Below are 17,018 nucleotides of genomic sequence, written 5' to 3' on the forward strand. Positions count from 1 at the left end.
CAGGTGGATGGTGCACATTGGTGGTGGTTGAGGAGATTCCCCTTCCATGTAAAGCACTTTCAGCAGGGGTGGTTCTAGACCTTTTTTAGGGTGGCTCCAGCCCCCCTGTCCGTGATCTCAGCCACCCTAAAACTATAAGTATAATATTTACTTTCAAAAATCAAAAATAAAAATTACGTTAAAATGTAGGACATGTTTGATGCAAGAGCGAGTTTGATGCAAGAGCGAATTTTTTTACTTTGCAGAGCTGGAGGCGTTTATCTATAACGTTAATCGGCGGAAAACCACAAAGACGGTTATAGAAGGTTTTTTTATAAAAATTAACTGCAAAGGATTTTCACAAATCCAGGGAATTTGGCACTCACGAGGTTGTACAGTGTTATGCTATTTGTGTTCAAATTGTTTGCAAGGTTGTGTTTTGTGTCTGTTTCTCCCACAAAAGCATGTTTTTCAAATGAAAACATACAGTATTTCTATAGTAGTTTTCATTATTTAATTGGAGACATTTCTTTTAAAATGTATGTATTGTGAGGATGTATTTTATATCATCCCACAAGTAAAAGTTTGTAGGAGGTACAGTTATACATTATTATACATTATACAATATTATGTGATATGTAATATGTAATATGAAGATTTGTTTTATTACTCTTCTTTGTAGTTCAGGTTAGAGGGTTATGTTCAAGCTAGTGCAGTTTTGTTTTGTTTATTTCTTTGTTTTGGCACCGCTCATGTCTCGTTTTCCCTTTGTGTCTTTCGTTATGTAATATTATACAATATTATGTGACATATTAACATTTATTGATTTGGTCTTGTGTCTTGTGAATATTAGTTTATTAATGACTGCATCATGCATAAAATTTTGGTGTCCACTTTTGCCATTTGCCATTTAATAATACCATAACTTTTGGCTTACTATGTAGTCATAATATATAATATAAAACTCTTCTTTTAAATTCTCACTGAGGGTTAAAACCCCTAAAGATGAGACCCTAGAACCACCCCTGACTTTCAGTACACAGAAAAGTACCATATAAAATGTAACAAATTATGTAAACTGTAATAAAATAACAGTGCAATTTATAATCATGACATATAAAAACGTGTTTCTGAGTGACACCTGAAAAGGAAATTGAGTTGGATCAAGTATATTTCTATTTAAGCCTGCTTGGGGTTAAACCCCATTTGTCACATTTACTGGAGATTCTCATCTTTTCACCACTACAGAAAGATGTGATACAACTTCAAATGCAGCACAGAAAAAAATTTAATAAATAGGCAGAAACCAAAATGGATTACAATTGTACATTTTATTTATTTTTATTCATTTTTAGAGAATCCTTTGGCTGCCAGGAATGGGCCCACTCCTTGCCACTAAAAAAAAGAAGGAAATTTGTTTTGAACTTGTACTTGGGTGTTTCCAATAAACATAAACCTTTTAACAAGGGTAAAGCACACATCATTACAGAACATGTTTTTTATAAGTATAACAGTTTAATTTTCCATCTATGAAGTACCACCACCATTTGTGAAACAGAGCAGATTAATAACAAATCATTGTAGCCAAAAATAAATAAATAAATAAAAATGAACAAGTTAAAGTAACTTAATAATGCATGCAATAACTGATAAAGCAGAAGAACAGAGGAATACATACCATACTGGACAGAGCTCCCAGTCAACCAACATTTCTGCTTTGCCCTGTCAAGAAATTAAAAAGCATTAAAACACATAAATTCAATTCTTAGCATAAGGCTATTATGATTGGTTATAGGCACTGAGTTTCATCGATACAAAGGGTCATTGTTGATATTTACAGTATCTGATAATGAATTTTTCAGCACAAGCTCCTTCCTAATCTGTAATTCAAAAAGACTAAACACATAAAAATGATCTATCTAACAATTATGGTATGTATAGTATGTATTGCCAACACACAAGGAGGTTTCTAAATATTATATTACACTCTACATACTGTCTACACTATGCATTTCTTGTACGACTGTCTAACCTTTCTCACGCTTTCTCTTACAACACTCCTGATGGGGAAAGTCTCTAAGCGAGTGTGATAGGAGCAATCTGTGAATATCAAAAACATGTTTCACACATTTCTTAGATTAGGAACAAAATAAACAACTAAGAAGACTTAAGTAGTGACCAGACTTACAAGGATGACATGTGATGTTTATCTTTAATCAAATGTTGAACCAACTTGTACCCTATAACCAAATTATTCTCAGTTCAAATGTGGTATTCTTGCTGGAATAACAATACCTCTGCTGAGCCACAGATCACAATTGAGAATACTCTACTGCTGCTTCTTCTACTACTTGGCAATGCATTTTGGTCAAATTAGACACCTGAAGCCAGTTGGATTTTATAGTTTGTCTGTTATGACCAATTATCTGTTGTAAGTAGTTAAAAACCCAATAGAAATATAGCAAATAACCAAGGGTAAAATAGCAATGTCAACATACTGATAGAGGTATCAATCATTGCATTTACATGCACTTACTCTTTTGTGGCTTTTTCCTCTCTGGCATATGTCTTAGTCCACCTGTGGGATAGAAGATTACAGTCCAGTCATATATCCACTCAGAAAAAAATAAAAATAATAATTGACAAAAATGCACTTTGTAACGTCTTTTCAACATCAATATGTCCCTGGTGCATCTAGATACCCCCAAAATATGAGAACAGAACATCCTCTCTCTTTCAGTAAATGTGTACACACAATATTATATTTGGCTCCACATTATATACATCATGTGCAGGCTTATTAGAATAGTAACCAGTAGGCTTCTAGATTGCTCCATCTAAAATGGCTTTTTCAGACAGACAATGAACTGAGGGTCTGAAGGTCTGAATAAAAGGGCCAATTTAAGATAAATAAGGATTTTTTTGTAACTGTGGACATGCAAAGCTATTCTAGTGGAGTTTCAGAATAAAACTAGATTTGTAAAGTTTGTTGCAACAAACTTTGATGTTGTCTTTGACGGTGCAAGTATTCACAAAAGCCGGTGCTTTTTGGAGGCGAGTGGACATAAGGGACAGTGTTACTTTTGGAAGCAAGTAGACAGAAAGCTAGGGTGCCAAAACATTTGGAGGTAAGTGGAGACGAGCATGTGACGTCATCCAAATACTCTTGAGGAAGTTCCCCACATTGGGCTGAGTGTTTTGATATGTCACATGTCCATGTTGTAAAAAGTTTTTTGATTTTGCATATATTGGGGGAGGGGCTGTGGCACAACCGAAAGGCCAGTCGATACACCAATTTAAAAGTTTGTTCAGAGTATCACCCTAAAGGAGCTGGCTAAGTTTGGTGTAGACAGTTCGAAAGCTCGCCGAGTTATAAACCTCCAAAGTTAATGGGAGTCTATGGGAAAAAAGGCCAATTTGAGACCCGGTACCGGAAGTACCGGTACTCGGATCGCTTAGAAAAGTAATAGCAACAAACTTCAGACCAGGATCTACAACATATCTGAATTTGCTGCATGTGGCTTGAAAGCCTTAGGAGGAGTTACTCTTGATAAATTTTTGTCTAAGCTTAAATAGGAAAACAGAATGTTGGCTTCTACAAAGCCAACATAAATATAGAACTGGGAATAAGCATGAGAGGTCCCCTTTAAATTCTATTTAATTGATTCAATTCCTTATGAGAATCTGCTTGACAAATGAGCTATGTTACTAGAGATATCAGATCCACCAATAATTAACCTACAAACATTATTTACATACCTGACTTTTTCTTTTTGGGACTTCTGACCCTGTGGAGACAGCTGTGGGTTTGGAGAAAGAAAATTACTCATATACCAAATAAAGCTTTAACTTATTATTTAAAATACTAGATCACAATAACACACAAGTGCGGCATGTGGTGTGGTTAGCATGAAATGTGCTCATCAAATTTCATGACAATCCAATTGATTTTAAGATTTGTTGCCTTCAAACGCTCATGGACAAACACTGACATCCTTTGACCCCACTGACAAGAAAGACCTAAGGATTCACTGAATTTTAGACCATCTCTTATGTGTGCTCTGTAAGCACTTCTAAAACTGTGTGTGAGGGGGGGCAATGCCCCTCACGTAGCTGATTCTCAGAATAAATGCAAAGTTTGACCATCATATCATTAAAGTTTATAATTTCAGTGTGTTTTAGGTCATGTAAGTTTCAACATTAAAGCATTTTAAACCATTCGAGCACACATTAATTTAATGGTTAATTCTTTCCAAATAGAGCTAGGGTTACATTTTTTTTGCGAATTTCTATCACAATATATGGTGCAGAAAAACAAAATTTTTACATTTAAATTTTTTCAAATATCATGGGGCCATGATTTGTTCCAACAGCCCTAGTACAGATAGATCTATCATCTGTCTAATAATATAATATCAGATGGACTTTTCTTGTAGATTATTCATGGAAATGAGAAACTTGAAAGTTTTACTTTAGTATCAAGCAGCAAAAATGTTTTAGCGTGACGTGTTTGAGTTAATTTCCCTACTTGACATCATGCGTCCTGCAATGTGACTATTTCACATGCATACATTGTAATGTTGATGCTGAAAATATATATCATGCAGCCCTAACCTGCATAAAGCTCTATGGGGAAAAACAAACCAAAAAAACACTGGAAGTCAAGTAACGTTAAAGTAACCCATGGGTCAAACACTTCAAGGCTTTACAAATATAAATTGTAACTTTTTAAATCTATCATAATTACCTTGACCCTCCGAAGTGCTTGTCTGCTCCATCCTCCCCTCTGTAGTGCTCATCTGCTCCATCCTCCCCTCTGTAGTGCTTGTCTGCTCCATCTCCCCCTCTGTAGTGCTCATCTGCTCCATCCTCCCCTCTGTAGTGCTTGTCTGCACCATCTCCACCTCTGTAGTGCTCATCTGCTCCATCCTCCCCCTCTGTAGTGCTCGTCTGCTCCACCCGTGTGGTCCTCACCACCTCGGCGGTTGCTTGTGTTCTCCAATGGGTCACAGGGTGTGAGGTGCAGCGTAATCAGCTGATCATCTTTGATATCCTTGGTCCAACCTGTGCAAGTTAAACAAGTGTTGTGTTTCACTCACATTTATAATGTTAACCATGAACTTGAACTGTACATATTTTAAGTGTTAATCTGTTTCAATCATATAGTCAAATTTTTCATAACCAGATTTGTGGGCACTTTAGATTCCAGGGAAATTATTGATAGTCTACTGGATGTATTATACATCTGCAAATCTATATTTAATTGATTTTCTGTGACTAAAATAAATACATCTTTTAGTCAGGAAAAAAAAACAGAGTGCTCATAATATGTATTCAAAAAATGACACCAAGTGTAATGTTTGCTTGCAGACTGAGTCTGTATTTAGTTCAGACTAGACTGTGTCGTGCACTAAAAAGCTTTGGGCTTTATGCCTCCAAGTTAGTAGTAGTGTGTGTGGTGTATCCAGCCAACATTTGATGGTTTCCTTTTTCTTTGTGCTATTTCCGTTAATGTTCCATCTGCATCGTGAGCTCTACAGTCAGCACTACATTGAGATTTATTACAATTTGATTCATTGACTCAGTGACCAAAACAGACCTTAGCAGATATCATGGATCTAATGTCCCTACAAAAATTGCTTTGGTCAGCGTGCCTAAACATTAATAATATTGTTGTAAACAAGGAAGGAAATATGGCTCCTAGAAAAACCATCTCAAACATAATAATTCCATAGTAGTATGTTTAAACCCAATATTGTTTAAAGTAACAAATGTAAAATTAAACAATCTTAAACACTTGCTTACAATCATAGAACATGTGTTGGATATATAAAAATTGAAACCTCTCCCAAGTTTCTACTGTCAAGGAGGTTAGGAGTGAAATTGACTGAATTTAAGGTTGTTTTTTTTTTAGGGTTGAGCCATTCCTTTATGATTTAAACACTGACAAAATCTTTTGTGTACTAAAAAAAAGTTGTGAAAATACAGTGCATGCATCTCACCTTCACAAATGTTTTCATACAATAAGCCTATCTTCTGAAGGCAGTCCTGGGCACAGGTGGAGAGTGTGCAGCGAGGAGTTAATATTTCACACTTATTTTCTTTTTTTTTGTTTTCCTTTCCAAGGAGCAGAACTGGCTTGTATCCAATGGCATGGAGTTTCTCAAGCTGCAATAAAATCACAACATTGTGAATTTGCTGTTTAAAGTAATAGAAAAACCACAGCAAAAATAACTAAGAATATTAATTATTGAGAAAATATAACATTATTAATGACAGCATCCAGGTTAATGTCATTTAGGATATTTAACTTCATGGTGAGTTTAGCTTTTGTATACCAAGTATGTGCAAACAGGAAAAGCTCATACAGTAGAAGCAAAAACCAACAGCAAAAAGATGAATCTCACACCATGAGGGTAAAAGAGAACTTTTTGCAACATTAGTAGCTTGGGTTTAGCACCTACATTGAAAGGATTGTGTAACCACTGTGCAATTGGACAGTGACAATCTATAGATTAAAAAAATATAAATCACAAAGGTTCTGCTTTTATTTTTTATAACCAAATGGGTGAATGCTGCACATACATTTATACTTGACGTGTACATTGTAAAATGCTTTAATGAATGTAGTAGTATGAATGCAGTTCATTTGTTATTTCTCGTTCACTTGATAAAGTTTGATTATTATATTGCACCTGTGATTCTGTTATAATGCATGCCTGTATTTGTTATGAACTCAGAATTGCATTGAAAAACACGGCGGCGTGTGTTTTACATCACTTCATATATAAAGTGCAAACTATGAGTATGCAATTTTACATCAATAAGTAATGAAATAAAAGTAAAGCACTAATAAATCCTGTAACTGGTACGTTGTGTGTTAGCTGGGAAGGATTTGCATGCACGTGATGTTCATTCTATTTATCAGCAGTAGTTTCCATGTTTCATTAATGGTTCATTGAAGTATTGTGTGTTTACCATTGGAACTGTAGCCCTAAAATGAAACATTATTTTTTAATATTATTTTGTATATTTTTAAATTACTCTGGTGGCTTATGCAAACTTACCAACTTTATTGTATTACCAAAAACTAGTTTGGGACTGCTATTTAATAGCCTTAAATTAAAAGCCTATTATTCATCAGTATTAGTCATATTTGTACAATTTATGTGTATAAATTGTATTTATGTGTATGTTAATAAAGTGGGATAGTACTTGTGTGTGTAAATTTGCTTGTTTTGCAATTATATATATACAGTATATATATACTGCCACAGTATTTCACAGTGTTTGTGTGTGTGTGTATATATTATATATAATATAAACAAGCAAATTTATTTCACACACACACACACACACACACACACACACACACACACACACACACACACACACAGTCATGATTCAATGACCAAGGGAAAATGTGAGTGGGAAAATGCTTCATCCTTGATGGATCCACTGGTGTGGTTCTTCTTACGACCAAACACCCATTCCTCTCGCTTGTCATCAAACCTCTGAAGCTTCTTATTGAGGCGCTGCTTCAGAGGCTGCTCCTTTTGACAATGGCAACAGATCTTCTGTGCACAAAATAAAATGCCCTGACAAAATAGACAAATCTTTTTTGTAGACCCCCTGGCATTATAGCACACTGGACAGACAGACTGACAGACAGAGACAGATAACAGACAAGTAGACAAAAGACAGAAAGAGAGGAAAGACTGAGAAATAGAGAAATTGAGATAGAGAACAGATAGATATTGAAGAGATGGATAGAAAATAGATGAACAGAGAGGTTGTGATAGATAGAAAAGTTCATTATGTAGTGAAGGCTAGACATGTTGAAAAAATGTTTAAAATGTGACAAATTGTCCTTAAAATACTTAATAAATCAATAAAATTGACGTTTTCCCCATTTTCTGTATGACTGCACAAAAGGCGCGTCGTTTTTTTTCTTCTTTTTTTACTGTTAATATGGAAACCGTTGGTCGGCCTTTAATTCGTTGCTCTAACATGTAAACCATGTGAGTCTAATGGCAAAGAAAAGCATCAATTATAACATTTAAACAAATTTGATCATTACATTCAAGTCTCGTGGCTTTACCTGGGAAGTGGTTTGAGCGCAATGAAGGAGAATTCGCGGCCTGCAGAAATCAACCAATCGCAAAGCGGGCTGGCTCCGTCTCCATAGCAGCCGTCTCCGCTAAGGCTCACCGGTAATGCAGGCGTCCACTAATTAATTTTATTTATTTTTTATATTATTTTAATTGACTTAATAACCACAGCTAATCCCCCGTTCTCAAAATAGAAGGAGAATGAAATAATACGGATGGTCATGACATCGTATTGTTGAGTTATCAAGCACACTTTCGTGTTTATGTGTTGAAAGAAAGATGAGGATGTAATCAGAATCGGCGGTGGGTCATCATGTAGTTTTAGCTGACGTCTTCAACACAGTAAAAGTAGACCATAGCACAAAGCAATAATAACAAGGATAAAAATCTCCTGGTTAAATGTTGAGTACACTCCAAAAAACGATTCGTTGGCTGAACAACCATTACTTTTAAAAATAAATAAACTAAACACAAATAACAAAGTAATTTTAACTTTCCAACCTCTATTTAGCATATATAGTGTCTGTAACATAAATATATAAGTTACAAGGTGAATCTGTGTATGCATAAATATAATGAAAAAACATAAGTCACATCAACTAGTATTAAAATTGCATCAAATCTAAGTAATTATAACATAATATTTTAAGTTTGACTGTGAGCCACGTGATATGCAAATCTGGAAAAAAAAAAACTGGAGCCATTTTGTGACGCACATGTGAAGACGGTGGAAAGAGGTAAGCTTAACTTTCTATAAACTAAGCAAAATATTCGATTTTGAGCTTTTGACATTAATAAACACTTGTTTGTAGTGTTAGATGAAGATATTTTCTGAAGCGCAAAGAGACGAAGACGCTGAAAAGAGGTAAGATTTGTCGTTTTAACGTACATTCGTTTATTTGTGTTAATGCGTTTGTGGTCAAGAAAGAAACTTTTTTAAATTGAATTTCTGAATTGCTACGAATTTAGCTTCAACAATTAGAAACGTGTTACTTGAATACGTATGAAAGTCCAGTTTGTACAAGTAAGTTATTGTATGAAAGGAGGAACGAGTGTGCACGCGATTGTCCGCCTAAAAGCAGTGTGCCTACCAGTACTAAAATACCACCAGTACTATTTTCTCATAATAACGAAAAGGTTTCTCGTAATAATGACTTTGTTTCTCGTAACATATTTTCTTATAATAATGAGAAACTTCTACGCATGCGTAAATGCGGAGCAGAAGGGCGAGACACGCTAGCGACATCCGCTGGTCTCAGCATAGCACATTATGCAAAAACGTAATCTATCAATATCTTTAAATAACAGTATTGATAAATTACCTGTATATGAGTATTTTGCCAAAAAAGGGTGATGCGTCATTTTAGGTCATTTTAGTATATACAATCTTTTACTGAAAAGGTCTATGCTAGTAAGATGCTACAAGGTCTTGCCTATTCATACTAAATATAAAACTGTTTTTTTCTCCTTCTAGCTCAGAGCAAGAAAGTGTTGCAAAGGGGGCAGCATCAAGGAAGTGTTGGAAGTGAACTTTCATTTGTTAATTTGACACATTCTGTACATTCATGATGTGTGGTTTTAGGCTTCACCATTGTATTGCAGCCTATTTCAAAAAATAAAGTGAAATGCTTTATTTTGTGTGATTTGCATGTGTAATTTATTTTAGTGAAGTGACATGGTGACCCATACTAGGAATTTGTGCTCTGCGTTTAACCCATTCAAGCAGCAGTGCAGTATGCAGACCAATAGCTGATGATCTAAAATACAGTAACTTAAAATTTTACATCGGTTCAACTCAATTAATTATCTTTTTTTAACATAAATGAGCTTAAATTTTAAGTTAACTTAACTTGCAATTACTTAGCAGATTCTACCATGTTACATATATTTTTAAGTAAACAATGTTGAGTGAAAAACAATTAAGTACATATAACTATGCTTCCGAGTGGCAGGAAAAAAACGTGGTGCAGACACGAAAGATGCTTCCTATTGAAATACATTAGATCAAAAGTCGTGCTGAGTGACACGAAAAAAAAGGGAAATTCGTCTCCACGAACACGAATTGAATACTGTAGATTACATTTCGTGTCCGGTGACACGAACTGCCGTGAGACATTAGATCGAAAGAAGGGAAATACGTGTCCACGAACACGGATCAATAGATTACAGTTCGTGACTATGCCACGAACTGCCGTGAGACTGGGTTGCATAAATACACAAGTCTGCTTTTAAATATTCAGTAAACTATATTATACACATCATCTGTCACTCAGATACATGAACAATGTTTCTTATGTCACTGGCTGCTTTGTTACGACATTAATTCAGCTAAATTCAGTTCAGTTTTATTTGTATAACACTTTTATCAGCAGACGTTGTCTCAAAGTAGCTTAACAGAAATATATTATTAGGATTTAATTTATTCATTTAGAATTGTATAAATTTATCTCTGCATGAACATAAAGCTCCAGAAAGCAAAGAAAGGAAACACAGAACTTATATAAAGCGACAAATTGGAAAATACAAAGGAGGCATTTAATAATCAAAAGAAAGAAATGAAGCAAACAATAAAAGTTCATGCACTTGGGAAGGATGCCCTCTGGTGGTCTGTGGGGGAATTCAATTTAAATCAAATTTATTTGTATGACGCTTTTAACAATTGACCTTGTCTCAAATCAGCTTTAGAGAACATAAACATAAAACAAAAGTTTAATATAAAGATTAATATAATACAAAAAATCAAGATTAATATTAGATATATTTAAATGTATGTTTTCGGAATTGTCCGTGGTGGGCGTGACACGAAGTCTATTTTTGCTTTTCACTGATAGAGACTGCAAAATCTGTTTGTGGTGATTTGATAGTCCTAAAGCCATCATATAATGTCCAAAGTGGTCATTCACAGTAATCTAACATCCACAGTAATCTCAGTTATCTCCAGATCTCCATGTTGGGCCAAGTGATGAGAAAACTGTTATCCATGTCATGTTTTTCATATCATCTATATAACAAATGTCCAATAACTTTCCAGTAGTTACCCTGGTGTTCCTTTACATTACTTGCGTGTGTGTGTGTGCGTGTGTGTGTGTGTGTGTGTGTGTGTGTGTGGTGTGTGTTTGTGTTATTTCAGATATTATATATATATATATATATATATATATATATATATATATATATATATATATATAATTACAACCCTCCAATATTTATACTATGATCAACTGAAATATATGTAGAAGTAATTTATTTTGTAACATCATTGGTGTTCCAAGTCAATTGTAAATTTGTCACACTTCAATCCCCCTCCACCCCACTCACTTCATTATTACGTGCCAACCCAGTGTGGCAGGAGGAGTGATTTTGATTACGTCATGGTGCATTAGCTTATTGGCAGCGCCACGGAGCTATAAAAACAGGAGCATGCACGTTTACCTGGGTAATGCGTCACTTGGTTACTTGCTGTTACTTGCTTGGTCACTTCCCGGAACTGGATGAGAGTGCTTGAGACGGTAAGGGGAACACGCTGTTGGTTGTTTTCTTGGCTATTGTATGTTTGATTACGAGAGGTGCACTGTTTTAATGTGTTTTAATGTGTTTTAGTATCATCACATAAATTGGGCATAGATATTGAAGAAGCTGTGAGAACCTGACGCAGTGCTGGATCACTGTTTTTTACCGGCTTTTGCCATAAAAGATTCCGTTGGCTCTCTATAGAACGTTAATCTCTTCGATTAGTAGGTATTTATGCACACACGCATTAGAATGGGAGAATATATCTAACAGAGTAACAGTCTCGCTTTGTTTATAGGTGTTGTGACGGCGCGTAATTATTCCAGTCGGCGTGCTCCGCGTTTGTGTATGGCTGCAGTGCTGTCCTGTTTCCAAATGTTGTTCTAAATCTCCAGACTGGTTTCCACACCTGGTTCCACACCTGTTTCCAGATCTGTTTCCACACTGGTTTCCAAGCCTGTTTTCAAGTTCATCTTTTTGTTTATTTTCCTTTTGTAGCTGTTTCATATTGCTTTGTCTGTTTTTAGTTCTATAATATTATTTTTGAGGCATTTCATTTGCAATTTTGATTATCTTTGATTCTTCTTTAGTTTGGTTTTGTTCTTCAGTTGCATTCGATTTTGTATTGCTTTTGGGGTTTGAACTGTGTTCATTTGGATTTTGTGATTTCTTATTTAATTTACTTTATCTTTAATTGTATTGGATTTATTTTGGATCTATATAATTTGGTTACAAAGTCTATTTTCTCTACTTTTACATTTTAATTGTATTTTGTGGAAATTGAGTTATTAAAGCAACTATATATTGGTTGTGAAAATTTAATTAATTATTATTATTTTTTTTAAGTTGACCCAGTCTCTAACGTGACTGTAGTTGATATGCCATCTTTGTCTTGGCAGGACCTGAGCACTAGGGGAGAAGGACTGGTTTTTGATGGTGGTATTTCCTCACAAGTGAGCAGTGACCATCTCACTGTGTTGGGTGCACATGTGTGTACACAGTGAAGTGCAGTGATCATGAGTGTGGTCTGATTATCTGCTTCCTTGTACTGGTAAGCTCTAGTCCCTGTCCCTTAACTCGTCCAAAGAAAGAGATCTGTAGTTTGCTGGCTGAAGAATGCTTCTTTATTTATTTTAATATTGTTTTAATGAAGATGTCAAAGAGAATTTTGTATTGTTCCCCTTCGGAACTCGAGCTGCGTCGAAACGCTATGGGAACGCCCCCTGCGTGACCGCACTCTGAACCGCACTCGTTACCGGGAAGGATTCGCATGATCGGTGTGCTGTTTGCTTGGGAGTGGAGCATGTACAATCGGCTCTCGAGGGAGTCGATTGCTCGCATTGTAGCCAAATGGCTATGCGCACACTTTGCTCTCGGAGAGCGCTCTTCGAGAAAAGCTCTCTCCATCGTGGCTCCGGTCCCGCTCTTTCCGAGGCAAAGCAGCGCCGGAGCTCGTGGGGCTTGCAGGCCGATATAGCAGCGGGATTAGAGTCAGATGAGTCCTCTCCAGCCTCGTCTGCTGAATCGAGCTCCTGCTCTCTTGGAGAAGCAGGCCTGATGGCTGCTTCTTCTCCCGGCGTGAGCAGCGTGGCATTACATGTCTCTCCCTCCAAGGAAGGAGTGCTGATGGATGCTAGTGAGCCCGTGGGCTCCTCACAGCCTGTGCTGTACGAGGAGCTCATCGAGGTCGTGACACGAGCTGTAGCCAAGCTGGATCTAGATTGGCCAGTGGAGCAGCAGAAGCAGCGCGCACCCAGTAAGCTGGATGAGCGTTTCCTGCGTCCTGTGTCGCTTCCTGGGCGCCAGGGCCTGCCGTTTTTTCCCGATCTGCACACCGAGGTGTCCAGATCCTGGGAAACTCCGTACTCAGCGCACACTTCTTCTCATCACTCCTCGCTCTACACGAATGTGGTTGGGGCTAAGGCGTGCGGCTATGGGGCGATGCCGCATGTGGAAGAGATGCTAGCTATCTCTCCCCTAGCGTAGCATCATCGCTAAAGGCTCCGGTGTTCCCTACTAAGCCGCTACGTGCTACATCGGCCTTAGTAAGGAAGGCTTACGCGGAAGCAGGCCAGGCCGCTGGTTGCCTCCACACCATTGGTATGTTGCAGGCATACCAGGCTGACCTGCTACGTGATTTGGGTGAGGGACTTAGCTCCGGGACCGCTGATATTAAGGAGTTGCGTCGCACTGCCGACTTAACCCTTCGGGCCACGAAACACACGGCGCGGGCCATTGGTCGGTCCATGGCGGCCCTGGTGGCCACAGAAAGGCATCTGTGGCTCACCCTGTCCGACCTCCCGGACAAGGATCGAGCTGTGCTATTGGACGCACCGATGGCTCCTCCTGGACTGTTTGGCGACGCTGTGATGGTGGTAGTGAACAAGTTCAGGGAGTCTAAAAAGCAGTCGGCTGCGTTTCAGCAGTACCTCCCTCGGCGATCTCGTGGGGCTGTTCGGCGGCAGCCCCAGCCTGGTCCTTCCGGGCACCGCAAAGCCCAGAAACAGAGCGCTAGGCCCAAGAAGGAGCAGGATGACCTGGGGGTCACCCTCGCCTCCGACAAACAGACAGTGGTGCATAGACCCTGATGGTCTTTGGTTAGGGGATGGGGAACACCTCACGCTACGGTGCCCATCCCTCCCCTGCACCACCAGGTTGCCAGGCCGTTGGCTCTGCCACAGGATGTGCTTCAGAGCACGGCCCCCCTCCAGCGGGCACCTCCCTCCACTTCCGCCCAAAGTCTCGGTACGGATGGGGGAGACCCGTCTCAGGAGGTGTCAACGACCGCAGTACGTTGCTCCGGCCGTTCGGGTCATGGAGGCCGGTCTGCCAGCCCTGCCACAAGATGTGCCTCAGGGTGCAGCTTCCCTCCAGCGGTTCGCTCCCCACCTTTCCACCCGAAGGTTCGTTGTGGAGTGGGAGGGTCCGCCGCCTCTCACGAGGCGTCATCAGCTGCAGGGCTCGTCCCCAGCTGCTCTGAGTAGGTCAGAGGCCAGCCCCGAGGGGCTGATTCTTCCCCTGAGGAACTTTCTGACAGCTTGGGAGGGGGTGCCAGGAGTCTCCCTGCGGACTATAGAGGACGGTTACACGGTTCAGTTCGCATCCTCTCCTCCCCGTTTCATCTGGATGTGTCCCACCCTGGTGGGACCAGAGCAGGCTCTGGTCCTGGAACAAGAAGTGCGCACACTCCTGAGGAAAGGAGCCATCGAGGTGGTTCCCCCCTCGGCTCGAGAGTCAGGCTTCTACAGCCCGCACTTTGTCGTTCCGAAGAAGGATGGCGGGTTGCGTCCCATTCTAGATCTACGCTCCTTGAACCGCTCTCTCGGGAGGCTCAGGTTCAGGATGCTCACCCTCAAGGAGGTCATGACTCAGATCCGGGGACTGGTTCGTCACAATAGATCTGGAAGACGCATACTTTCACGTTTCCATCCTCCCTGCACAAGGAGGTTCCTGAGGTTTGCTTTCAGTGGCGAAGCTTACCAATATCAGGTCCTCCCATTCGGCCCAGCACTCCCACCCCGCACCTTCACGAAATGCGTTGACGCAGCACTGACCCCGCTGCGGCTCCAGGGCATCCGCATTTTATATTACATCGATTGGTTGATTCTGGCTCAGTCGGAGCGCCAGGCAATTCGGCATCGAGATGTCGTCCTTGCCGGCATGAAGGTGCTTAGGTTTTGACTAAACGCCAGCAAAAGTGTGCTTTCTCCAGCGCAGAGAACCACCTTTTTGGGCGTGGTATGGGACTCGGCCAGGATGCAGGCACGGTTTTCACCTGCTCGGGTCGAAGTCATCCTCACCTCTGTCAGGAGAGTGCGGGAAGGCCGGCCACTCACCGTGAAGCATTTCCAGAGGCTGCTGGGTCTCATGGTGGCGGCGTCCAGCGTAATCCCACTCTGCCTCCTCGGCACATGAGGCCCTTCCAGTGGTGGCTCCGGGGCAGAGGGTTCTCTCCCAGGGGAAACTCATATCGTACTATCAAGGTCTCGCGGCATGCCTTTCGAGCCTTGGATGTTTGGAAAGACCAAACATTTCTGTCCCGAGGCCCCGTGTTGGGGACTCCATGTCGTCCCATGACGCTACCGACGGACACTTCCCTCACGGGGTGGGGAGCGGTCATGAGTGGCCACTCCATCCAGGGTCTGTGAAGCGGCACATGTCTCTCGTAGCACATACATTGCCTGGAGATGATGGCAGTGTTTTTGGGGTTAAAACACTTCCTCCCGGACCTAAGAGATCGCCACGTATTGGTCCGCACGGACAATACTGTGGTGGTCTCCTACATCAACCACCACGGAGGTCTCCGATCTAGCCCTTTGTACAAGCTAACACGAGCGGTCCTCTTGTGGTCTCGGGACAGACTCCTCTCTTTGAGGGCCATTTACAGATGCAGCAGTTCAGAATTGCTGTTTGACTACTGCATGATCACTGTGTGATTACTGTGTGATTCTGCCAGACATCCACCAGGAGTGATACAATGATCTTGTTCCCCCGCTCTGACGTAGTTAATGAGTAACTGCCTTATTCAAGCCCCCTACCCGCGTCTATTGCAATGACACATTGATCCACCAGGTTGCGCAGTGATCAGTGTAACAGCTGCTGGCATTAACCAATGAAATCTCTCTAAATTAAATGTAAACATGTAAAAAATGTGACTGCATTTTCAATACCTATTTAATTACTCTTTATTTTTAAATTCAACTATTTCTACTTGTATTTCATCTCAGGTGTTTTCAGCTATAGTTTTAATGTATCAGACACTTCCAGCTATTCTTACTGTTTCAGCTACTTTCAGAAATGCTCTACTATTATCAGCAATTCTTAATTCATTGAGCATTCAAGCTTTCACAGGGCACAGAGACACATCGTGCAGCCACTGTGAGCCAATACACAAATTCCAAGGGGCCATTAAAATCAGTACTGAACTGGGGAGAATTGAAACAGGACAGGGTTGGAGCTTTAGTGGAAACAGAGGTGAGACTGGGTAGGGACATAGAAAATTAAATGGGCTTATGGTCCGAAAGCATAAAATCAGAAATAATAATGTCATTAATATCAAACCCATGAGGGACAACAAGGTCCAAAGTATGTCCATAAATATTAGTAGGTTCTTTTATCCACTGTACCATATTAAAAGCATCGATGAGGTTGAGAAATTCCCTTGATAGAGAATTTTCCTAACAAACATGAATATTAAAGGTGGGGTCTCCATTGTTTGAGAAATGCTTCAGAAAACTGAGTCGGGACGACAAAAAAAACAAAAAGCAGGAAATTGGCTGCATATTCACAGATTGGAGTTCCCGGAGTCAATAACTCCTGAGATAAACGCTGTGACTACACAAATAACACCTCTACAGAGACGCAGCTACAACCACGTTTTTCTGTAGTAACAGCGTTTAGCTCAGGAGTTATTGACTC

The 17,018-nt window shown here is 39.8% G+C and overlaps 1 pseudogene; it reads right to left on the bottom strand.

Annotated features, from left to right (window-relative positions):
• LOC132842591 (uncharacterized) overlaps positions 1–17,018 on the bottom strand; it is a 522,997-nt pseudogene that overhangs the window by 255,837 nt on the left and 250,142 nt on the right.

Source organism: Tachysurus vachellii, chromosome 3 (assembly GCF_030014155.1).
Source record: "Tachysurus vachellii isolate PV-2020 chromosome 3, HZAU_Pvac_v1, whole genome shotgun sequence".
In the NCBI taxonomy this organism is placed as follows: Eukaryota; Metazoa; Chordata; class Actinopteri; order Siluriformes; family Bagridae; genus Tachysurus; species Tachysurus vachellii.